This window comes from Piliocolobus tephrosceles, chromosome 17 (assembly GCF_002776525.5).
Source record: "Piliocolobus tephrosceles isolate RC106 chromosome 17, ASM277652v3, whole genome shotgun sequence".
NCBI classification, from domain to species: domain Eukaryota; kingdom Metazoa; phylum Chordata; class Mammalia; order Primates; family Cercopithecidae; genus Piliocolobus; species Piliocolobus tephrosceles.
This window is the reverse complement of record NC_045450.1, coordinates 9,473,915-9,500,802: the sequence shown is the minus strand read 5'-3', so window position 1 is coordinate 9,500,802 and position 26,888 is coordinate 9,473,915.

Genomic DNA, 26,888 nt, shown 5'->3' with positions numbered 1-26,888 from the left:
TCTCTCAACCATAGTAATTTAAAGTGTATCCTCTAAATTCATCTGCCTGAATTTGCAGACTGGCTCCATACTTGAAGAACCGTGTGAACCTGGGTAATTTATTTAGTCTTTCTGAGCTTGTTTTTACACTTTGAAAGTAAGACAAATAACAATGTTTCTGCTGCATAGGGTTATCACAAAGAAGAAATAAAATAATGCAGCCAGAGCCCCCACGGTAATACCTGGCAAACAGCATGCATTTAACAAATATTCACTGTTCTGATTATCTGTTTCTCTTGTCTCCTTGATCCCTGTATATCCTTGTGTCTATTTCAGGTGCATTCTCTTCCTTTCTCTTTCTCTGTTTTCTGGCTCTCTCCCTCTCTCCTTTCTTCCCTCCGTCCTTCTGTCTCCTCCTCCCTCTCTGAACAGAGATCCACTGTTGCTCCTTTCCTAAATTTGTTTAGCCACATCAATCTCTTGGTCAGGTGCAGATGTCAAGCTGCCCACACACAAAATAAAAAGCTACGCTTGTGGTGCCAAGGAAGTATGGGCGGCTTAGGAGCCCTTACCAAGTTGCTCGGGAGATGGCCCAGGGGTTCCGTGACGACAGGGCCAGCGCTGGCAATGTTTTCCTATGCCATGGTAACCACCCGCTGTGCGTCACTGCAAGACAAACGGTGCCGCTCGGTAAGCAGAGAGATTAACAGCGTAGAACGTGGAGTATGAGCTCTTCAAAGGGAGCAGAATGTTCAACTGTAATTCATCTGAACTCCCGTTTTTAACTCAAAACACAAATGCAGTTGCCAATAGAAGTCTATAAAGAATTAATTAGGGAACTTCACAAACAGTCAAAACTCATAAATTTATCACTGTCAAGAAGAATCATTTCCTCTGTCAGACGTGAAGTATGGTTGTCAGAAAACGGAAACAAAAAAGAAAAAACACTCAAAGAAGCAGGCGTGCTGTCTCATTTCTTTTCTCTAATTTGAAGAGAGAAGATAGTTTAGGGCTTGGAGGATTCAGAAACTGACAATGCTCCCAGACCGTAAGCTCCATGAGGCTAAGGGCGGCCATGTCTGCAGTGTTCGTTGCCAGAACTCCAGTCTGTAGCTTGGTGCCTGGTACAGAGGAGGAGTTGAAAATATTTATTGAATTGACTAAAATTTAAAAGGAGGCAGTGGGAAGAGATGAGATTGATGGTCCAGACTTCTGACATTAAATCTGGCTTCCCTCCAATGTTCTGTCCTACTTCCTGTGAAGCAGGAAGTGACGCAGTGGCATCATTCCCCTTCCTGAGAATTCCTGACTATTCTGATCCCATTATTACTCTCACAACCCCAGTAATAAGAGCATGGCTTTGGAACATCAACAGGCCTAGCTCTATCCTAACTTCTATTAGTTTCAGCTTTTTAATGTGTAAAATGAAGCTAATTCTTTCATTGACATCACACAATTTATGGAGATTAAGCGATAAACGCATTTGAAGATAGATATTAGCTACTAGTATCATTACTATAAGGAGTGAAGAGGACCATATTAGTTTGCTAGGGCTGCCATAACAAAGTACCTCAGAATGGGTGGCTTAAACAACTGAAAATTATATTCCAACAGTTTTGGAGGCTGAAAGTCCAATATCAAGGTGCCAGCAGTGTTGGTTTCATTAGGAGGCCTCTCTCCTTGGCTTGTGGATGGCCATCTTCTTGCTGTATCCTCACATGATCCTTCCTCTGTGCATACACAACCCTGGTGTATCTCTGTGTCCAGATTTCCTCTTCTTATAAGGACGCCGGTCACATTGGATTAGAGCCCACCCTAATAGCCATGATATTAACTTTATCATCTCTTTAAAGACCCTGTCTCCAAACAGTCACATTCTGAGGTGCTGTGGGTTAGGGCTTCAACATATGAACTTTGCGGGGACAATACCCAGCCCACAGCAGGGACCTTTAGTATAATCATACTTCTCAATAGTTTAAGAGAAAAGAAAAAATTGTCTTCCGACTGGCACTGAACTGAGTTTACCCTTGTAAATCCACAAGCTAAAAAATATTTTTCAAAGCTGACCTGCCAGCATGCAAAGAGCCGGGAAGACCAGAGATCTAGGACTAATGCATGCAGCACAGGACCTCAGTCAAGGCTCTTGCCCTCTCTAGTCCTAATCTAGGAGGAATAGGTTGCACCATGGGGTCCCTAAGATTTCATCTGCTGTAATTCTAGCTATATGATTGCTCAGATGCTGAAAGGATCTGTAAAGGCTTGTATAGAAAGTATGAGTTCATATAAAAAATAAGAGTGTTCCCAGCTCTATATTGGAAGTTTAGCTTCTGGAGCTCTCCATTGCAGTAAGCATGTGGTAGAGGACACTAAACTTTGGGAGAAAAATGGGAAAAAGGTCAGGGGATCAAGGTTAGGAACAAACTCATGAAGGGCTGTATCATGGTAATGCCTCCTACTTCCCTGGCATCCAAAAGATGGGTCTTTCTTTACCAGAAAGAAAACCTAGCACAGAATCTTGACCACTCATGAAGTGCAGCAGATGTTGCAAATAATTCCCGTCAAAATGCATTTCAGCCTAATCAGGGTCCACCTCTGGGAGTCGTCCCTGGGAGTCTTTTCTCCAGCCTCTTGCCTCTTTCTCCTTTCCTTACCCTCATACCCTTGGTATTTTCTGTTTCTCTGCCAGGGTCTTGCTCTATCAATGAAGGAACTCCTTACAGCCCTTGGCTCCTGAACATCATCTCTGATTCCTTCTTCTGTTACAGGAAAAAGCTTCAAGCTCTTCACTTTCTTCAGGTGAGAGATGGCAGAGTGCGGTGGTTAAGACAGGCATTCTGGAGCCAGTCTTACTAGTTTTGAATTCCTGATCTTCCACCGATCAGCTGTATCAGTTACTAGGAAAGTTACTGAACCTCTCTGTGCCTCCATTTGTGAATATCTGTGAAGTGGGAATTGCAATTGTTCCTCCCTGTTGGGGCTGTTATGAGGGTTAGATGAGCTAACATGTAAAAAGTGTGAGGACAGTGCTGGTACATAGTAGGTGCACACATGTTAACTGCTTTTCCTGAGAGGTGAGCATTGATACTGGTGGCTGAGGTTGGGCAGAACAGTTTACTGGGGTGCATAAAGAAAATATCTGTTATCATTACCTTTTTAATGTCTATTTTAATATGTGTTTTATAAGATACACAATGTATGAACACAATAGTAAGTGTTTACAACCTATAAATAAGTAAACACATATATTGTATGGAAGTGTTTGAAGAATTCTAATTCAGTGCACAACCAAAAGAGTTTAGAGGCCATTGTCTATAGCCAACCAACCCTTACTTTTTTTTAAAAAAAATGTAACTTGCACAATAGTATTTTTCAGAGCACACCCTTTTCTTATTAATACTGACTTCTTCTCTGAGTATAATGTAGTTGTCACTGTTCTACTAATGAAACCTTAGTCTCTTTATTCTGTCTTACTAAAGACTGCCAGTCCACCAAGAATAGAGAAGGAAATTTCATCCAGCTACTACACATTTTTATACTCACCTAAACACAACAATAAAGACAGCATCGAAAGACAGAATGAAAGAACACCAGGGACCGTCGACACCTAATAAATCAGTAATTATAGCTACTGTACACTCATAACTCATTTCCATTTGCTATCTCTAATTCGTTAGTCCTCATTTCGAAAATCCTGGTTTTCCATGATATATGTGTCATTTCATTTTCAGTTTCTTTCACTGTGCATTTTCAAGGAGGGCTGCATTTCTCTATGTGTACCTTTTTAAAATTATAATGCCCACTGCATTTCTGATTTTAGATATTGACTTCCAACTCTTGGGACCCACTGTGGTTGGAGACATTCAGTGAAATCTGGATACTTGCATTGGAAATAACTTTAGGCAACCTTGTTTCAACCTTTTTGGTGTCACTAGGAGGAATTTCTTCAGTCCCATTGGCAATACCCAGAATTTTGGAATCTCAACTTTCTCCATATAAGTTTGTACCAAAGACACCTGCATCTTAAACATCTGCCTTTCTTATACTGACTAGAATTGTCTGAAAATAAAGGATGGCTCGCTGTGCTGGGAATAGGTAATGAGTTTCCTACCTCTAACGCAGCACTTCTCAACTTTAGTATATTGACACTTGGGACTAGATAATTCCTTGCCGTGAGGGGTCACCCTGTGCATTGTGGGGTGTTTAGCAGCATCCCTGGTCTCAACCTACCAGATGCCAATAGCAACTCTCCCTGGGCCGTGACAAACAAAAATGCATCCAGATACCACCACGTGTCTCCTGAGGGGCAAAATCATCTCTGGTTAGGAATCCTGTTTCAGAAGTAGTCAAGAAGAAGAACAATACCCCCTTCAAGGGGGCGTTACAGCAGGAAGATTCCTGTGCTGGGTGAGAGCTTGAACCAGATTTTAAACTCCATGGAAATTCTATAGTGCTACAACAGCACAAAATAGTTTTTAAGTCAGTGGTGTTGATGGGGTGAAGTAGAGAGAGGAATGGGGCGGGAATGGGGGAAATTTAGAATCTGGGTCAATGGACTTGGGATCCACTCCGAGATCATGTGAGAGTGTTCCCACTCTCTCTCTCCCTCTCAAAGCCAATCCCTGCAGGGGGTCAGCAGATGAAGGAGGAGAGGTGAGATGCTCACTCAGGAGTTAGGAGATTTATGCCAACAGATGATGCTTTCAGAATGTGGTGAGTCTTCCAAGTTTGTTTGTTTTCCAGACAGAGTCTCACTCTGTCACCCAGGTTATGTGCAGTGGCACAATCTTAGCTCACTGCAACCTCTGCCTCCCAGTTCAAGCTATTCTCATGTCTTGGTCTCCCAAGTAGCTAGGATGACAGGTGCCCTCCCACCACATGCAGCTAATTTTTGTATTTTTAGTAGAGACAGGGTTTCACCATGTTGACCAGACTGGTCTCCAACTCCTGACCTCAACTGATCCACCCACCTCGGCCTCCCAAAGTGCTGGGATTACAGGAATGAGCCACTGCACCCAGGCGAGCCTTCCAAGTTTTACACTGTATCTCCAGCAGCTCTGTGCTTCCACATCCCTAAGTACCAAGAGTAACCTCCTTGCTGCAGTGCTCAAGGGATCTTAGGAGATGTGGAAAAGGGGGACTGCCATAGCATCACCGTACTTCTTCCCTGAGACCCCCACAACCAGCACAATCCTCATGGACATTCACATTCCATGATCAAGGGTGCAGACTGACACACTTCATCATTTTCATGTGAAATGATTTGCAGTCTCAGAGGCACAGACTGACTGCAAAGCTATCATAAACCCCTCCTGATTTATTTCTCTTATTATTAAATAACCATCTCACTGGAGCCTGGGGACTTGGAGGTTTTTTAGGCCAGCCCCCAGCTCTGAAATTGACACAGCCTAGATAATTAGAACTCGCCTTAAGGACCTCATTCCGCCTACCTCCCCAAAAAGTTTGCCATTGGATTTCTTGACCTTCCCATGTGAACAGCGCTTGTGTTTAGCTGGGCCATATTTCAATTTAATTGTCTTGCCCACGACACACTGACTGTCTCACATGCTGGAAACAGAATGAATTAGAAGAAGTTTCCTGTTCTGCCTCATGGAGTCTTTTCTTTCCCTTATGCTATGTTTAGCCTTTGTGTGGGCACTTGGCTGATGCCAGATACAACTTATTGCTTTAATTCCTGTTTTGATGAGACATTCTCTTTGCTGAGGGTGAAGCTCAAGGGTGAAAGAACTTGCTGAGATATTTCTTCCGTCATCTACCTCATCTCCTGTGGACTGGTAAAGCTTCTTCCATTTGGGAAAAGAGAGTGTCTTCTTTCAAACACAGAGGAAGTATACTTTATTGGAAGGATTACATTAAAGGAATTCATTGGAAGAATTGCAGGTAAAGGAATTCTGGCTGCCTGTCCTGCAGTTGTGCTTTCTACTTAAGCAACATCTCCTGCACACCTGCTGAGTACCACATTTCATGCCAGGCAAGGGTGACACAGCTGTGGCTAAGTCACAGTTCCTGCCCTTGAGGAATTTGAGAGCCTAGTGTGGAAGCAAACTGGCAAATAGGTATTAAAATATGAAGTGGTGATAAGAACAAAAGCAATGAAAGGCAAGCAGCTCTTGTTTTCTGGGGCACTTACTATGTGTCAAGTTCTATGGTAAAAAAGAAGGAATGGAGTCCAGGCTCTGAAGTCAAACTGCCCCAGTTTGAATACCATCGTGGGCACTTAGGCGTGATGTAAACTTGGAGAAGTCACTTTCTCGCTTCTGGCTTGTAGATGTGGTGTTTTGAACCAGTCATGTAGCCTCTCTGAGCCTCAATTTTTTCATCTGTAGAATGGGAGCAATTGTACTTACCTGTTAAGATTGTATTCAGGATAAAATGAAATAAGATGTATAACGCAAGAAATGCTCCACAAAGGCTCGCTGTTACTGTCTCTATAATCCACAAGGCCAGTCGTATTATTCTCATTTTAAAGATCAAGAAAATAAGGCTCAGATACATTGTATTAGTTGTCCAAGATTTTACGTTCAATAAGTGGCAGTCCTGCCATTTGAACCCAGGTCTGTATGATGCCACAGCCAGGGTTTGAACTAGAGTTCAGTAGGAAGAAACTAATGTTTTTGAGGATCATAATGACAGAATTTTTAGGGACAGCTTGAGACTCTATCCTGGGTCCTATGACGTGAAGACAAGAAGAGTTCCCAGGGCTGCAAGAAGAGACCATAGCATCTCTACTCTGTTACTCTTCTTCCTCTCTGCTCCCTTAGTCTCTATTCCTCTGTGTCATCATGAATCTCTGTTTCAGCTTCTCCGCTTGAATGTCTAATTCAACTTCTAATTAAATTCATTCAATTTCTCCACTTCAGTATCTAAATGGCATCTCAGTGTTAAGATATCCAAACCCAGACTCAGGAAATCTAACCACCCCTCCCATGCTGCTTCTCTCCCAGCTCCTCTCCATCCTGGTACATGGCACCATCATCTCTCAACCAGTTAACCAAAAGCTCTCCAGCTATCTTGATTCCTCTTTTCCTCATTAGCAAAACTCAGCAATCCCACCTTCAAACCAGTGACTGACTCTATTCACAGCTCTCCACCTCCTCCACCACTCTCCTGGCCCAAGGCATCACCCTGTCTCAACTGGACGACTGCTGGAGCCTCCTTAGGGGTCTTCCTGTCTCCCTCTTGCCCCTCCACAGTGCACTACATGCATTATCAAAGTGAGCTTTTGAAAACAGAACTTATGCACTCTGCATCAGCCCATGTGGTCTCCTTCTGTTCCGTTTCACCATCAAGTACTTAGCCTCAAATGTTCTCTTATTGATTTTTAGGTGTCGGTTTCCTTCTCATCATTGGATCTCAACTTAAAAATCACAAACTTTGAGACAACTTGACCACTCAATCTCCATCTGACTCATCTTCTGTTTTTATTCTTGCGTAGCAAGAATTATCAACAACCAATATTTTTTCTGTTTTTGCTTCTCCCAACTAGACTGTAAGTGTCGTGGGAAGAGAGCCCTTGTCTATTTTGTTTATGTATCTTCCGTATCTTGAACACAATCTGGCACACAACAGGGTCTCGTACATAATAGGTACTCAATAAATATTTATATACTATAAATACATCAACGAGTGTCTTCCTTCCACCCTCCTTTCTGTCCCTCCTATCTCTAGCTTCTCACCTCTTAAATTTATTATTCAGAATAAGAATAGAAGACATATAATGTCTCATGCTTAGTCATTTGTAAACGGTAAGTAAAACCCTAGAACTCCCAAATTGTAATGAAGAATTCTAAATTGTAAAATGTGACATGTGGATGGTTCCTCTGAAATGTTTACCAGCCTCCTGAAAATGGCTCCTTATCTTCATGAATACAAATGAAGAAGGATCGCTCAACGATTACCTTCAAAGAAGCAGCAGCCTGTCTGTAATCACCGTTAGATTCTCTCTGCTCAGGCTCTGATGCGCACCCCTAAATTCATTTCATTAGTTTTAATTATCCCCGCCATGAGCAGGCAAAGATTTTAGAGCTATTTTAGAAATGGAATTAGCAAACTTATAGACTGGATAACTTTCTCCAAGGTGTTTAGCTCTAATTGTCCTCGTGTTGAGTAGAAACAGAAGTAGCATCAGCTTATCCATTTGCTGAATTTATATTGCATTTTGGGGAAGATGCTGTTTGATGACTTTTTTCATTTGTCTGGATTCATTAACATCAAATCTACCTAGACTGACATAGCCCTGGCTGAACCGTTGCTACATTCCTACTTTTTCCTATGACATAATTCCGAGTTGAGCCACATTTCTCTCTCTCTTTCACACATACACACACCCTCAACTAGCAGCAGCAGCAGCAGCAACAAATCATGCCATAAAACTCTCTCTCACACACACACACGCACACACATATACATTCATGCACACAAACATATTCACACAAAACAACAACCACATAACTCAACCTAATCACTTCTTACCATTGCCACCATAATAGTGTAATATAAGCCATTGTCATCTTTTATCCGGACCACTGTGACAACCTCCTTCTCGGCTCTGTGTTTCTGCTCTGCTCCCCGCCCCCTTTCTCCCCATCAGGCCTCCATTCAGCGGCTAACATGCTGCTAATAAAAGAAAATTCGAATCACATCCCCCCACTGCTCAGACCCCCCCGCCTGTCCCTCTTCACATGTGGATTAAGTCTTCACCACGTCCAACCCTAACTGAACCCTACCAGGGCCCTAACTGATCTGGCTCCTGCCACTTTTCCGACATTGCCTTGAATTACTCACTCCACTCCAGCCATCTTGCCTCCCGGACATTTCTGGAACCCGCCAACCCCACTGCTGCCTCAGCACCTCTGTGCTGCTATGCCTCAGCCCGGAACACACTGCAGCAAATGTCCACATGGTTTGTTTCCTCACTTCACTCAAGTCTGTGTTCAAATGCCACCTCCTCTGAGAAGCCTCCCATAAGTACTCTAATGAAACACTACCCTCAGTCTTCTTCATCCCCACACTTTGATTTTTCTTCCATAACATCACCAGCTGTCATCATTATATAATCTAGGTCGGGCGTGGTGCTTCACACCTGTAATTCCAGCACTTTGAACGGTCAAGGTGGGCAGATCACTTGAGGTCAGCAATTCGAGACCAGCCTGGCCAACATGGTAAAATCCTGTCTCTACTGAAAAATACAAAAATTAGCCAGGCATTGTGGCTACATGCCTGCAGTCCCAGCTACTCTGGAGGCTGAGGCAGGAGAATCACTTGAACTCGGAAAGAGGAGGCTGCAGTGAGCTGAGGTCGCACCACTGCACTCCCGCCTGAGTGACAGAGTGAGACGCCATCTCAAAAAACCAAAGAGATTATATAATCTAAATATTTGTTTATTCATCATCTCCCTACATTATGCATAATAACGTGCTAGCAGGAGCGCTGGGGTGAGAAAAGAAATCTGGGTAAAGGGTAAACCATTTCAGTTAGACAGGAGGAATAAATTCTGGAGATCTATTGCACAGCAAGGTGCCTCTAGTTAATAGCAATGTGTTGTATATTCCAAAATTGCTAAAAGAGTGAATTTCAAATGTTTTCACCACAAAGAAATGGTAAGTATGTGAGGTAACAGATAATGTTAATCAGCCACATTTCCTCATTTGCAATATACACACATATCAAAGCATCACACTGCACTCCATCAATATATGCAATTATTATTTATTGATAAAAATATAATTAAAGGCTGGGCACATTGGCCCACACCTGTAGTCCCATCATTTTGGAAGGCCAAGGCAGGAGGATCACTTAAGCGCAGGAGTTCAAGACCAGCCTGGGCAATATAGTGAGACTCCATCGATATTTTTTAAAAAAAGAGAGAGAGAGGAGAAAAATATTTTTTTTTTTTTTTGAGACAGGGTCTTGCTCTGTTGCCCAGGCTGGAGTGCAGTGGTGCCATCTCAACTAGCTGCAAACTCCGCCTCCCAGGTTCACGCCATTCTCCTGCCTCAGCCTCCCGAGTAGCTGGGACTACAGGCACCCACCACCACGCCCAGATAATTTTTTGTATTTTTAGTAGAGGTGGGGTTTCACTGTGTTAGCCAAGATGGTTTCGATTTCCTGACCTCGTGATCCACCCGCCTCAGCCTCCCAAAGTGCTGGGATTACAGGCTTGAGCCAACGCGCCCAGCCAGAAAAAGAAACAATTTTTAAAAAGATGATTCAGGTAGAAAAATGGAATGACTGTAAAAGTGAGCTGACATGCCTGGTTTGGCTAAACCTCTGTGGTGGTGGAAACTGAGAAGCCAATTTCAGAAAAATCGTTCAGCTGGTATTAAAATGCACTTCTGTGGGAAACCTCAGAATCTGGGTGTACTTTTGTATTAGTCTGTTCTCACACTGCTAATAAAGACATACCTGAGACTGGGCAAATTATAAAGGAAGGAAATTTAATTGACTCACCGCTCAGCATGGCAGAGGAGGCCTCTGGAAACTTACAATCATGGTGGAAGGGGAAGCAAACACGTCCTTCTTCACATGGTGGCAGCAAGGAGAAGTGCCCAGCAAAAAGTGGGGAAAGCCCTGTATAAAACCATCAGATCTCATGAGAACTCCTTCACTGTCATGAAAACAGCATGAAGGTAACCATCCCCTTGGTTCAATTACTTCCCACTAGTCAGTCCCATGACACACGGGATTATGGGAATTACAATTCAGAATGAGATTTGGGTGGGGACACAGCCAAACCATGTGAACTTTCCACTCAAGAAGGCTCAAAACATCTCTCATCCATCATCCCAATGCTCACCCTCCCTCCCCATCACTTTGGGTCACCCAGTCCTTTGGGTGCATTGCATCAACATTTCACAGTATCTGTGCAATAGAGATACTATCCGCAAGTACCAAAATGTGAGTTTCAACTTGGCAAATATATCAAGAACATTAAAAATGTCCAACTCTTCAATGCAGAAATCCTCCTTTTAGAAAATATCACATGGAAATATTCTGAAACACAGTGTTTCATGTACAATGTTATTTACAACACAGGCAACGGGAAACAGCCCAACTATCTCCTAGTATGGCACTGGTTAAACAAATGAGGCTACGTTACTATGATGGACTTGTGCAGTCATTAAAGTTATGTTTATGAGCATTTTTAATGTCATAAGAAAATACTTATTCAATAATGACAAGCAAAATAATGAAAATGCAAAATTGTATTATTTCAGTCTTAACTATGCAGATAAAATAAATTTTAAAACACTGGAGGAAATATACTAGAGTGGCTAACTCTCGGTTTAAAAATTATTTTTTCTGCTTTGTAATATTTTTCATGTTTTCCGAAGTGGCCTGATGGGGATTGTCTCCACCTCATTCTATTCCCAGGAAATAATGTTGTGCCCCCTGCTGTTCTGACATAAGAGAGTCAGGTTGGGAAAGATGAAGAAAAGCCATACTTATTTAAAGTTATGATAAACTGAAATTATGCTAAAAGATGGCCAAAGAGAAAGCTTTGTCTGAAAGTTGTTTCTCCAAGCTTAACTGAAAAAGTACGCTCCTGCATCCTTTCCTTCCTAGCACAACACCTGAAGGATCTGGTTCCTACTACCTCAAAGCTGAACCAGGTGAGGGACTTAAAAACTGACGTTCTGGCCAAAGGTTGAGAGGAAGAAGAAGTGGGGTACTAGAAAGAGCAGAGAATTAGGAGCAGGGAACCATCAGGGAAGAGAAAAACTGGAAAGAAAACCACAGGGAAAAAAAAATCAGAAACCCACCCCTCTACAAGGGTCAAATAGATAACCAAGCTGTCTGTAAGAAGCAAAAGGGAGGCCAGGAGCAGTGTCTCACACTTGTAATCCCAGCACTTTCAGAGGCCAAGGCCAGTGGATCACCTGAAGTCAGGAGTTCGAGACCAGCCTGGCCAACATGGTGAAACCCTGTCTCTACAAAAAAAGCAAACAAAAATAATAATAGTAATAGCCTGGCATGATGGCGGGTGCCTGTAATCCCAGGTACTTGGGAGGCTGACGCGGAAGAATCACTTAAACCAGGGAGGCTGAGGTTGCTGTGAGCCAAGATGGCGCCATTGCACTCCAGCCTGGGCGACAGAGCGAGACTCCGTCTCAAAAAAAAAACAATAAAAGAAGCAAAAGGGAATGCTGGGGGCTGTGGCAAACTGGAAGGGTTCTACTCTATTGAATGGGGAACAGTTAAGTCATTTCCAGGTAAATGTTACCACATGCAAACCCCGTTTTTTCAGGCTTTTCCAATTTTTCAATCCGGAAATCCATATTTTTATGCAAAAAAACCTCACCTTTTAAAGTGTTGGTAAATAAACATTTATACTCCATTTAAAAAGATACCAGTATCATGAAAACAGTAGGAGTCGAGGCCAAGCATAGTGGCTCACGTCTTTAATCGCAGCACTTTGGAGATTGAGACTGGTGAATCACTTGAGCCCAGGAGTTTGAGATCAGCCTGGACAGCATGGTAAAACCCTGTCTCTGCCAAAACAAACAAAAATAGCTGGGATCAGTAGCGTGCACCTTTAGTTCCAGCAACTAGGGAGGCTGAGGTGGAAAAATTGCTTGAGCCCAGGAGGCGGAGGTTGCAATGAGCTGAGACTGTACCACTGCACTCCATCCTAGGTGACAAAGCCAGACCCTGTCTCGAAAAATATATATATATATATGGAGTTGATTATTTTTGGTTGATAGGCACATAGGCATTGTTACTTTTTCTCTATTTTTTAAGTAAGAGAAAATAAACAAGGGCAAAATTAAAACCCCCACTGCATAGACCAAATAAAATATTGACAAGTCATATTCAGTTTTCAACCATACCATAGTGCAAGGATTGTCTTTGACCCATCTGAGACAGACTTAGCATGAATCAATGGGTAATTAAAAGGAAACACAGAGAATTTTTCTTATTTTTACTATCATCCATGATTTTTTTAAGAAGGGGCATCACTGCCCTATCCTTCCAAATTTTAAGGGGTTACAAGAAAATGGGCATCTTTTATCATCAAGCAATCAAGGGCTGAAAAAAGCTGGGATGGAATGAGGCTTGGCAAAGCTTTCCTCTCCCAGCTTGGAGAATGGACACATCTTCCATCTTGCCCAGCCTCAGCTCTTTGAGTGAGTGTAGCTGTTGTGTTTAAATGACATATCCAGATTAATTTGTTTGACAAATGAAAAGAGGTGTGAGACATGTTGGGTCATGGAGACGGTTATGTCGTCTCTGTCTTTATAAATCATCCCTGCTTCTCCTGAGACAATGCCAGGTTAACTCCTGGATGCCTCTGATTCAGATGGTAAAGATGGGAACAAATCACCCTTTTTCTAAAGAGTTCAGTTAGACAGATCGTGGCAATGTCTACAGGGCCAGAAATGATCAGAGTCTTACAAAAGTAACACAAGAGCATCACAATCGATTTGTATAGCTGCCTCATGTTAGGGGTTGCCATCTGGTAACCAAGGGAAAATAAGAACTGAGACATCTTACAATTCAGAACTGGCTAGTGAGACCCAGGTGTCCTTGGTTGTTCTCCCCATTGACTCATGGTCCTGGGGTTCCCTGAGCCCAGCACATTGGTTAAGAGATTCTGCTGATGACTGTAGAGTTACTGATAACCAGCAATAACTTTTACCTATGCAAAGCCTGCTCTGTGCCTAATAATTGACCTGCATTTCCATTTACTATTTCTAAATCTTGAAATAGATACTGGCAGTCTCGTTTTACAGATAAGGAATTTTTAGACTGAATGGATGAAGTGACTTTTCCAAAGCCACCAGCTGGGGTTTAAGTGGGAATTCTGATACTGTTCCAGCCCACCTTTCAGAGATTGTCATGACGAGACCATCACTGTAGAGATGTTTTCCACATACATGTTTCCCAGAGGATCAAGACCTTCATCAGTTTGACTCTCTTTTTTTTTTTTTTTTTGAGATGGAGTTTCACTCTTGTTGCCCAACCTGGAGTGCAGTGGCGTGATCTTGGCTCCCGCAACCTCCGCCTCCTGGGTTCAAGTAATTCTCCTGCCTCAGTCTCCTGAGTAGCTGGGATTACAGGCATGCGCCACCATGCCCGGCTAATTTTGTATTTTTAGTAGAGGTTTTTAGGTTTCTCCATGTTGGTCAGGCTGGTCTCCAACTCCCAACCTCAGGTGATCCACCCGCCTTGGCCTCCGAAAAGTGCTGGGATTACAGGTGTGAGCCACCACTCCTGGCCCACTTTGACTCTTAAAAGAAAAAGTAATTTTAAAGTACAGCTTCAAAAGAAACTGTAGAGTATAGTAAAAAGAGGGAAGTTCAGACAGATCAGGAATTGCACATGGACTCAGTCCACTTCCCCGCCATGAGAACCCAGACAAATCCCTAAAACTCTCTGAGCTTTGGGTTTCTTGTCTGTGAGAGAGACATGGTCATTTGACACACATTAAACATTGTGTAGGGATAATTTCTTTTCCTAATGGGAGACTGGCAGAGCTGTTTCCCACAGAAACCACAGCATGAGAGCCCAAGTTTACTTCCTGAAATTACAGTTTGACCATTGCCAAAAGGCTGCTTCCCTGCTTTTCCCTCCCCTGTTCTTTCTTTTTTTTTTTTTTTTGGGATGGAGTTTCGCTCTTGTTGCCCAGGCTGGAGTGCAATAGAGTGATTTTGGCTCACTGCAAATTCCGCCTGCCAGGTTCAAGCGATTCTCCCACCTCAGCCTCCTGAGTAGCTGGGATTACAGGCACCCGCCACCACACCCGGCTAATTTTTGCACTTTTAGTAGAGACAGGGTTTGACCATGTTGGCCAGGCTGGTGTCGAACTCCTGACCTCAGGGGATCCACCCACCTCGGCCTCCCAAAGTGTTGGAATTACAGATGTGAGCCACCACGCCCAGCCTGTTTTTTTAATTGATAGATAACATTGTATGTTTTATTACGTATAACATGATGTCTTAAAGTATATATAGATTTTGCCATTGAAAGTAATGGCAAAAAACACAATTACTTTTGCACCAACCCAATAGTTAGCGAATGCATTTCTTCATGTGGTTATTATGTTTGTGTGGAGAGCACATAATACCCACTCTACGTTTTTCAAGAATACAGCATAACATCATTAACTACAGTCACCTTACTGCACAATAGATCTCTTGAAATTTATTCCTCCTAACTGTAATTATGTATCCTTTGACCAACGTCCCCCATTCTCCCCACCCCTCTACCACTATACTCTATATTTCTGTGAGATCAACTTTTTTAGATTTCACATATAGGTGAGATCATGCAGTATTTGTCTTTCGATGCCTGGTTTATTTCACTTCATATAATGTCCTCCAGGTACATCCAGTCTGTCACAAATGGTAGAATTTTATTCCTTTTTGTGGCTGAACAGTTTTTCTGCTGGGTATATATACTGCATTTTCTTTCTGCATTCATCCTTTGATGGACACTTCCATATCTTGGCTATTGTGAGGTTAGGTTAGTTCCATATCTTGGCTATTGTGAATAGTACTCTAATAAACATAGGTGTGCAGATGTCTCTTTGACATGGTGATTTTATTTCCTTTGGATATGTATGCAGTAGTAGGATTGTTGGCTCACATGGTAGTTCTATTTTTAACTTTTTGAGGAACCTCTATACTGTTTTCCATAATGGCTGTGCTAATTTACAGTCCCACCAATAGTGTGCAAGGATTCCCTTTTCTCCATATCCTCACCAACACTTGTTATTTTTTGTCTGCAGAAGTGTTCCAGAGGACTCATGACATATTTAAAATCACCTTTATTTAGGTATATTGTCATACACTAAGATGCACACATTTTCAGTATACAGTTTAATAATTTGGACAAAGATATACACTTATATCATGTAGTGGCAAAGACAAAATTAAAAATAAGAGGCCTAACTTCCCCTGTTCGAAATAAGGAAAGAGACTTCTCCGTCCCTTTTCTTAGAGCATTTACTTTAGAAAACCTCTAATTGTAGGCTCTTTCTCTGTCTCTTTAAAATGTATGTAAATCTTTTTAAAAGTGAACTAAGCCTCTTGCCAGCTTTAGGAGCCAGAAACAGCTTTCTCAGGGACCTGGGTACCATCTCTTAGAAATGTAATCATCAAGAAAGATGGCGCCTCTGTCTCCCAATTCCTGTGGGAGAATAGGAGTCTAATCCAAGCTGGAGTGGGCACCTCACTGCAAGTTACAAAACTGCCTCCTGTCATAAAGATGTGAGAAGTCTATTTTTCCTTAGGATAAAGCCAATTAGCAAGCACAGATGGCCATCCCAATTACTAAGTGAATCTAGGGTGAACTATGTATGACAAATGTTGCTGTCAAATTCTCTGACTTGAGGACTATTTATTGTTTATCTTGAGAATCTGCAGGTAGTGTGTTGTATCTGCTTGACTGTATAAAAGGGTGAGATTTCTTTCTATCTTTGCAATTGTGTGGCAGATTGCCTGTGATGTACATCACATTCTGGATTAATGCTTATTCAGTAATGAAATTGTCTGCCTTCTCTTCTACCTTTCTGAGTTGAGAGGGGATTTTATTTTGAATTATATGGTATTTCTCCAACAGTCACCACCACCCTGATCGACATACTGAAAATGGGTCAGGCGTCAAGACTCACACCTTTAATCCCAGCACTTTGGAATGCAGAGGCGGGCGGATCACTTGAGGTCAGGCATTCAAGACCAGCCTGGCCAACATGGTGAAACCCCATCTCTACTACAAATACAAAAATTAGCCAGTCACGGTGGTGTGCACCTGTAATCCCAGCTACTCAGGAGGCTGAGGCAGGAGAATCACTTGAACCCTGGAGGTGTGGGCTGCAGTGAAACAAGATCGCACCACTGCACTCCAGCCTCGGTGAGAGAGCGAGACTCCGTCTCAAAAAAAAAACAAAAAAAAAAAAAAAAGGAAAGAAAAGAAAAGAAAAAAGACACTGAAAATTTCCATCACCCCAGAACTTACCATGTGCCCCTTTGAAATAAATCCTCAACTCTCCACCCTAGGCAAGTATTGATGGTATTTCTGTTGCCGTAGATAATTTTTGCTGATTCAAGAACTTCTTAAAGTGAAATCATACAGTATTTACTCTTCAATGTAAGGCTTCTTTAACCCAGGCTGTTTTTGAGATCCAAACATGGTTCTTGCATGTAACAGTAGGATATTCATTTTAACTCTACAGTACTATTCCAAAATTGTTTTTCACTCACTTGTTGATAGACATTTGGATTTTTTTCCAGTTTTTGACTATTAGAAATAAAGCTTCAGTGAACATTCAGGTACAAGTCTGTTTGTGAATGTACATTTTTATTTCACCTTGGATAAATAGCCAAGAGCAGAATTGCTGAGTCTTCTGAGTGTGTATTTAACGTTGTAACTGACATACTATTTTCCAAAGTGGTTGTACCATTTTACACTCCCATTAGAAAGTTCCTGTTGTTTGATATCCTCAACAGCACTTGACATAGTCATTCTTTTTAATTTTGTACATCTTAAGTCATAAGACATAAGTCTTATGTTGTAAGTCTTAAGTCATAAGACATAAGTCATAAGTCTTAAGTCATAAGTCTTAATGATAAGATTTTTCTCCTATGTTTTCTTCTTCTAGATTTAAGCATTTATATTTAGGTCTGCGATACATTGTAAATGAAATTTTGTGTATAGTGTAAAGCAGAGACTGAGGCTCACATTTTCCTCTCTAAATATCTTCTTTTTCTGTCACCATTTGTTGAAAAAAACACCCCATTTCTCCAAGTGAGTTATGTTAGTATCTTTGTCTAAAATGAGTTGATCATATGTGTGGGTTATTTCTAGACTCTGTCTTTACACCAATACTACACTGTCTTGATACTGTAGCTTTGAAATTGAGTAGTGCAGTTTCTCTAATTTCTCTCTTCTTTTTCAAATGGTTTTGGTTATTCTAGATCTTTTGTACTCTACAAAGCCTGCTTGGGTTTTGATTGGGATTATGATGACTATAGGTAAATTTGGAGAGAACAATACAATAACAATGTTATTAGTTATCTACTGCTACATTAAAAAAAAATCTCCAAACTCATAATAACAGCATTTAGTGTCAGAACATTATCTATGGGTCAGTAACATGGGCATAATTTAGCTAGGTCTTCCAGCTCAGGGTCTCACTCAAAGATGCAAACAGGGCCAAGACTGTGGTCATCTGAGGATTTGACTGGATCCATTTCCAAGCTCACTCAGTGGTTATTGGCAGGATTTAGTTCCTCACAGATTGTTGAACTGACAGTCTCTCCCTTATTGGTTATTAGCTGGAGGCTACCCTCAAATCCTTGCTATATGGATCTTTCCATACGGAAGCTTACAACATGGCAGCTGGGCTAGTCAAAGTAAGCAAGAGGGAGTTAGAAGAAGATAGAAGTCAGTCTTCTAGAAGCTAATCTCAGAAGAATCATTCTGTCATCTTTGCCATATTCTGTTCATTAGAGGCAACTCACTAGACTCAACTCATACTAAAGGGAGAGGATTACACAAGGCTTGAATACCAGGAGATGCTGATCATCAGGAGCCATATGAGAGGTCTACCTACCACAATCATATTAAATATGCCAATCCATGAACATGGTATCTCTCTCAATCTCCCCTCTTTCTCCTTTTCAATTTCTCTTATCAATGTTTATTGGTTTTAATATTAAACTTTTGCATATCTTTCATTAAATTTATTGCTAAATATTTTATTTTTGATCTTCTAAATGATATTTTAAATTTTATTTTTTAGTTCCTTATGATCAACAAATTTAAATACAAGTGATTTTTATATTGACCTTGAATTTTTTGACTTTGCTAATTTCATGTATTAATTCTAGAATTTTATGTAGAATTTTCTATGTAGACAATCATGTCATCTGAAAATAGAGAAAAATTTTACTATGCCTTTCAAATTTCCATACCTTTGTTCTTACTTTTCATGCCTTGCTGCGCTAACTAGTTCCCCCATCTAGCAAAAAATTTAATAGTGGTAAGATATTCTTGCCTTTTTCCTAATATTGTGGGGGGTGGGGGCAAAAGCATTCACTAAACAGTATGTTAACTGTATGTCTTTTATAGGTGCTCCTTATCAAATAGAAGATGTTCCCTTCTGTCTCAATTTCCTCAGAGTTTGGGTTCTTTTACTCTAAAGAATGTTGATTTTTATTCTCTAAGGAAGATCAGTTATGGAGTAATCACCTTTAACATGTGTAGCCTTGGCATTATGCTTTGTTAAAGTAGGTTCTATGGAATCCCCAAGGTTTTTCCTAAGCCCCTCAAACTCCAAATGTTGATGTCTCTGCAGATTTTGGCAGGGCTTGATTTTAAGCTTTGTTAGAGAAGATCTAGAGAAGACCTTACTCTATGATATGTTCCCACATGGTAGGAGTATTTTTTCTGGTTTCTCATCTGGACGACCAACATGTTAACAAGATTTCTCAACCGTGGGTAGGCCACAACTCTCACATCTCCTAGTACTCATTAACCTGCAGTATTCTCTTCTCTCAGCCCATGGCAGTGACTCACTGGTAAGTCTTGCATAATTTTGCTTTGCGCATGTGCATCCCTCAGCCAAGGAATCCCTGAGAATCCCTACAGAGACTTCCTGAGATCTCTGTTCAGCTCCCTCCTTTCCAGTGCCCTGCCTTATAGCTTCCAGCCACTTCAGCAGTCCTGATCTCTGATCTCTGTCTCATCAGATCAGTAGCACTGCTACTTCCAACCCAGGCTCCAACTCTCTGCACCATGACCCGAAGATGGTCGCAGCCAATACCACACTGATGTGTCTTACGTCATGATGAGTTTCCTACACTCAAGGATCACAATCTTGGGCTGTTTACTATCCAGTGACTAGCAGCATAAATCATACATTTTTGTTTAGTTTTATACTTTTTTAAAGCAAGGAGGCTAACCCAAAGCCAGCTGCTTTGTCAAGGCTGGAAGTGGTGTGATTTCTGGCATTTTGATTTGGGAGAAGGACGATCCTCTTCATAAAGAACCCACTTCCTCTCATTCCAAATAACTTTGTGCAGTAGCATTGTGGGTCAAAAGCCCCCACTAAATGCTTCTTCTGGTATCTGATTATATCAGGACATGTCCAAAGGGTCTGTGGGGCAGGCCACTTTAGGGCCTATACTCATCCTAACAGAAGAGAGCTCCTAAGAGAAGTGGTCCAGGGTTGCTGAAGAGGAATGAGTCTCCATAACTCAAATCCCCTTCCATTCCAGCAAGGTGGACAGAGCTTAAAATCCTAGAAAGATGGAAAGAGTGCACAATAACCAAAAATTCCATTTGCTGGCACCTTTGAAGAAAGTCGATATCAATTGTAATGATAACATTGGTTGAACACTTCCTGTATTCCAGCCATGGCTAACGAGAACTCTCCATAAACCAATTTATGTAATTTATATAAAAACTTAATGATAAAGGTTGTGTTACTGTCCTGATTTTGCAGATGAGCTTAACCAGCGTGCTAAGAAAATAAGTACTTTCCCCATGGTCAACGAACTTAACTAGTAAAAATGGAACCTGTGTGCCTTTGGTGATCGTTCTACACTCCCATTCAGTATGATGTATAGCAAGCAATCTCAAATGTGTGATCTCCTTTAATTTTCTTAACTACTCAGTAAGGCCAGTCATTTACATAGGAGAAAGCTGAGGCTCATAAATGGACAATTAATTTACCCAAAGTCCTTTACCTGATGAGTAGGAGCTCTGAGCTTTGAAATTGATTTTATCTGATTCCAATCCAATGCTCTTTCTCTGGCTTCCCATGGCAAAAGCCCAGGAGCCCCCAGGGAATTCAGTAAGAAGAGAAAAAGCGTTTCACAGCTGCTTTGTCCTGCAACAGCTGGCATCGATGGTCTCAACCAGGGACATATCTCAGCAGCAGGAAAGGGAAAGAAGTGGATGAGAAGTACTTGGGCTTGGGCAAGGGTGTAGATGAATGGGGGTTCTACAACTGTAGAACCGACAGAGAAATATTGTTTGCGCCTGGTGTTGAGACCTATTCTTACCACTATACTGAATTGGCCTGAGGGGGAAAAAATGTTATCCGTTTTATTTCACAAACTGCTTTGGAAAGTAGACAAGTTTAGTGTTGGCAATTTTGGTCTCTCCACAGCATGAGCTGTTTCCAGTTGTAGTAAGATAAATGATAGAGGTGCTGGCCCCACAGGAAAAGAGGAAGGCTAGCATTCCGGTAGGGGAAGTTTGCTTACACCCCTACTCAAACACTGTCTGAGTATGCCTCAGAGAAAGAGATGCGATAGGAATCATTTTGAACCTAAAATGACTCCCCAAAAGAAGAGTCCCCTGATAAGTAAGCAAGCCTCATGTAAAACAACAGCTCAGTTACCTGCCTTTCTATTCCACTGCAACTCTACCACTTACTAGCTGTGGGTCCTTAGGCAGGTTATGTCACTTTTCCAAGCCTCAATTTTGTCATTTATAAACATGGAAATAATAATGGTGCTAATAAGACAGCATCTGTCAAATCAACCAGTGGCTTTAATGCTCAGGGGAGGTCTTTTGAAGCAATTAACACTTGAACAAGACCTGAAGGATAAGATCAAGACAGACATACAAAAATCATGTAAAGGAATATCCCAGGAAGGGTCAGGAAGCATCAGGGGAACAGCAAGTGCAGAGGTCCTAGAGCAGGAAGGGATATATGTGTTCGAGAAAGAGAAGGACAGTGTTGCTGAAACACAGAAAGCAGGAAAAAGGGGAGAGAAAATCAGCTTAAAGCGGGGTCAGATCATGTAGGAATTTTAGGACATGGTAAGAACTTTCTGTTTTATTCCAAGTGTGAAGGATAGTTTTTAGAGGATTTTAAAGTGAGAGAATAACATAATTTGGCTCATCCCAGAGTAGCCATGGACGAATTGGATCTACAGTGCTAAAGTAACGAGTGCGGCAGCTGGAGATGGAAATGCACAAAGTAAGCCGTAGCTGTCGTGCCTCTCATGGTTGTACCTATCTGGCCTTGTCCTGAGCAAAAGACATTGCTAAAATGGCTCACTTCCCTGAAGTCAAAGGAAAGTTCCAACCAGGCCACCAACACCAACCCCCCCCCCCCCCCCCCCCCCCCCCCCCCCCAGGCCTGGGACAGCTGACTCAGGAGCAGAGCGATTTGGTCCCGCTGAGCTTATTAAAGCTCCCCAGCTTGCCGATGTGGCTATGAACGTTAGTGATGAGAAAGCATCCTTACCTGGCTTTAGGGCATTACCTGCTGCTGGGGCTGCGCCTGGATTCCTGACCTCAAGAGGAGGAGGAGATGATGTTTCTCTGCCTGTGCTCGCTTGGCTGTTTTTACTGCTGAGACAGGCCATTCAGGTAGCTACAAATGAGGGCAGGGACCATAGATGCAATCTGCCCACTCCCTGAGTCATAGAATCCTCCAGGGTCTGTGCTAGGAGGGACCTTCCTCTCATCTAATTATAATGCCAGAAATAGGCTACTGTTTGTTAAGCACCTACTATGGTCTAGGCATAAGGCAGTTACATTGCCTCTTTCAAGTATTTAACCACTCTTCCAGAGAAGGATTTTTTCTCTCTATTTTACAGAGACTCAGAGAGGCTAAGTAAGTTGCCTAAGGTCACACAGCTATTCAGTAGCAAAGCTAGGATTTTAACCTAGTATTTTTAACACCCAGCTAAGACTATATGCTTCTACATCCCTTTTCCCCCATCCAAGAGATGAAGACAGTAAAGGTAAGAATGCAGAAGCAATTGCTCTAAACGAGATGCCTCTATGTGTTTTTAAAAAAAGCTTTTGTCACAGAAGGTAGGTTCTGGCATCACAGTCTCTGTCTATGTGATCCTCAGAGAGCAGGACAAGTTGACCTCGATGCTCGCTTCTGGCTTTTAAGTTGACAGATTCTGCTTCTGTGATCATTTCTGAAAAGATCCACAAAGCAGGTTGTTTAAATAAGATGGAAAACTGAACCAAATCAACAAATATTTATTGACCCCTTGATATGCCGGGATTTATCATTTAGTAAAGATTCATATACTATACTCTACTTCTGGAGTCTGCTTCTGGTTAAGCTGGAGTAACAGATCAGATTTGCCCTTGCACCTGAAATAACTATGAAGACACAAGAAGGAATGGTTTTTTGTTGTTGTTGTTGTTTTGTTTTGTTTTTGTTTTTGAGATGGAGTCTTGCTCTGTTGCCCAGGCTAAAGCGCAATGGCACAATCTCGGCTCACTGCAACCTCCACCTCCCAGGTTCAAATAATTCTCCTGCCTCAGCCTCCGGAGTAGCTGAGATTACAGGCACTCGCCACCACACCTGGCTAGTTTTTGTTGTATTTTTAGTACAGACAGGGTTTCACTATATTGTCCAGGGTGGTCTTGAGCTCTTGACCTCATGATCTGCCCACCTCGGCCTCCCAAAGTATTGGGATTACAGGCGTGAGCCACCGCACCTGGCCAAAGCAATGGTTTTAAAGCCAATAGACTGCAGACAATGGAGGACAGTGACCCCTATGAGGTGAGAAACAAATGAGTTAAATCCTATGATTCTTACTGCCTTGACAGAATTTCCAGGAGCAGCCCAAGGAGAGGGAAGCCAGGAAGAGCTTCCTCAACTCCATGGACTCTTGGAGTTAAGGAGATGGAGCTATAAGGCCAGGAAATCCAAAGTAAATAGAGTTTGCAGGATATAGAGGAGAGAGACCTGCAGAGGCTCCCCTGGTGTATTGAACAGAACACTGAGCAGCACCTGGATGTAAGGAAACTACCCAAGCCCATGGAAAGAACATGCAAAGGGATTAGAAGAAACACTGCCTGAGGCTCACATAGAGTCAGAAACAGTGCCTGTTCCTACTAGTCAGACTGGGAAACCTCATCATTCACTGGGCAATGGCTAGAGTTCTTTAGAAAGGTCTTGCCTCAGCATTGGTAATGTTGTAAATCTTAGAATAGTGGCCAGGCGTGGTGGCTCACGCCTGTAATCCCAGCACTTTGGGAGGCCGAGACGGGCGGATCACTAGGCCAGGAGATCGAGACCATCCTGGCTAACATGGTGAAACCCCTTCTCTACTAAAAAATACAAAAAACTAGGCAGGCGAGGTGGTGGGCGCCTGTAGTCCCAGCTACTCGGGAGGCTGAGGCAGGAGAATGGCGGGAACCCAGGAGGCGGAGCTTGCAGTGAGCCGAGATCATGCCACTGCACTCCAGCCTGGGCGAGAGCGAGACTCTGTCTCAAAAAAAAAAAAAAAAAAAAAAAAAATCTTAGAATAGTAAGGGGCAAAGGTAAGTCCCCTAGACGAAACCTAAATATTTCCCTTTTTTCTTGCAACATAAATTGCCACAACAATTGAGGGGAAAAAGTTGGGGCAGATTGTAGCCTTATTGTATGTAAGTTTCTAGTGGAGAATTTCCATCTTGAACGAGGCTTAGCCTAGAACAAAGACTGGTTTTTTGAGAAGCAAATAAACAGTTTTGGAAGGAGAATCACAAGCCCAGTCATTAAGTCATACCTGGAACAACTTTAACCAGGATTTTACAAAAATCTACATCTATAGAGCAAGTGATAAGCTCGAGGTAAGTTTTTTAAGTGTAAGTCACTTATTTTCCATCATGCACCTTTTTAAAAGAGAGTTGCATAGGGATGAAAGTTTTCCAGTGATGTTTTTAACATACAGCCCTCCAAACAGAGTACAATGTTAAATACTAATTAATCAGTAGCAGAAAGATATTTTAAGTTTGATTTAACAAATATTCACTTCTGTAAGTAGGGTGGATATTGCATGTATTTATATAAAAAAAATCCACTGAACACCAAATAATTGCCAATATGCTAGAGGAATGAGAGATAAAACAAACAGATGGTTCTTATTCTCAAAACTAATGAGACAGACTCATCTGAATAATATTAAACTTTGGGAGTATCATAGGTATGAAATATTAAAACTTGGCCTGGGATCCCTTCACTAGAATCCATAGAGTCACAATGTATATGTTGCTGTGCCTGTGGTCTGACTCATGGCAGGCATTACTAATTGATAGGGACACTCAACAGATAAGCCTGACTGACAATTGATTAAGGAGAAACCATTTCACTCTGGCTATTAGATTATCTCCTTCTGATAGTTTTCCTCAACCTAAACTCAAGTCTTTGAACAGTTCTCATGTCCAAAGTATCTTAGTAGATTTCATGCCCTTTAGTTCTTTGAGAGACAAAATACCTGCCTCCTGGTTTGCTTTTGGCAACATTTGTCCACTGCATGCCCTTCTGCCCTTCTCCATCCTCCAATATCATCCAGTAACGTTGCCGTCATCATCAACATCATCATCAGTATCATTTTCTGAACGCTAACTGTGAACCAGACTAAATACTAAAATTGAGACTTGGCCAGGTGTGGTGGCTCACACCTGTAATCCCAGCACTTTGAGAAGCCGAGGTGGGCGGATTGCCTGAGGACAGGAGTTCAAGACCAGCCTGGCCAACATGATGCAACCCTGTCTCTACTAAAAATTAAAAAAAAAAAAAAAAATTAGCCAGGCATGGTAGTGGGTGCCTGTAATCCCAGCTACTCGGGAGGCTGAGGCAGGAGAATCGCTTGAACCCGGGATTCGGAGTGAGCTGAGATCACACCAATGCACTCCAGCCTGGGCGACAGAGCAAGACTCTGTCTCAATAAATAAATAATAAAAATAAAATTGAGACTAGAGTCTAAGGAGGTATTAAATATTTGCCAATTTGTTGCAAATTTTTAGGACTTTCTGAATGAGTAGTACTTTATCTCCATTTTACAGATACAGAAACTGAGATTTAAAGAGGCAAAGTAACTTGCCTATGTTTGCCTCTTGAAAACCAAAATTCAAACCTATAGGCTATGACACCATAGAAAACCTCATGTGTAATGTGCAGAGATTATTTTCTCTGTCAATCCCGGTGTCCCAAACTCTCTAAATAAAAACACTGCACAGGAATTATTTATTTGCTATTATTGTGACTGGAGTCCTTTGACCATAAACTTAGAAGTTATTTGAGAAGATTGGAAAGTCTCTCTTTGTTCCAATTCGGAAGCATTCAGCCAGTATTAAAAATATTACTGCAGCTCTGTGTGAATTGCGTTTTTTTTTTTTTTTTTTCCATGATAAATTTTGTGTCATGAGGATTTCCTAAGTGGCTTTCCAATAAGCATTTCTGTTCGGGTTTCTTTTGTGGTGTGCAGATGGTAATAAAATAAAGCTGCCATTCCCGTCCTTGCTTTTAACTTTCGTCACTACACATCATAAATAGTGTAGGAGTTCTCACCAGGGACTCCTGAGGTATATATAAATTGCTGTTATTTCTGTGGTTTACCACTTGGACCTGGAGTGATTTATCTTTGCACAACTAGGGGCTGCTGTAGAATTTATCATCCGAGTGGAGGCAGAAAGCCAATGGGCCCATGTTCATTGAGCAGCTAAATGTGAATCGCATGGTAGGGACAGAGGTCAGGTTAGGTCTGATTAACTCATAAATGAATGTGCCCACTGGATGCATTGTGGGAAATAACAGCTGCTAATTAAGTATTACAAAATGCAAGCTTCATGAAGGTGGGGGCCTCGTCTGACTTCTTCACCATTCAAACCCTATCACCTGGCTCCATGCCTGGCACACCATAGATGCTCTATTAATATTTTTGGCAACATTTTATTATAAAAGATTTGAAACAGCAAAGTTGAAAGAATTTTTCAGGGAAAGTTCATATACTCACCACCTACATTCTACCATTTAAATGTTATTGTATTTGCTTTATTATATATATAATATATATAATAAAATTATATATAGATATACCCATCTATTAATCCACTTCATTTTCCAAAGCATTTTAAAGTAAACTGCAGGAAAAAATAGCAAGGTAGGGGGCGGAGCAAGATGGCCGAATAGGAAC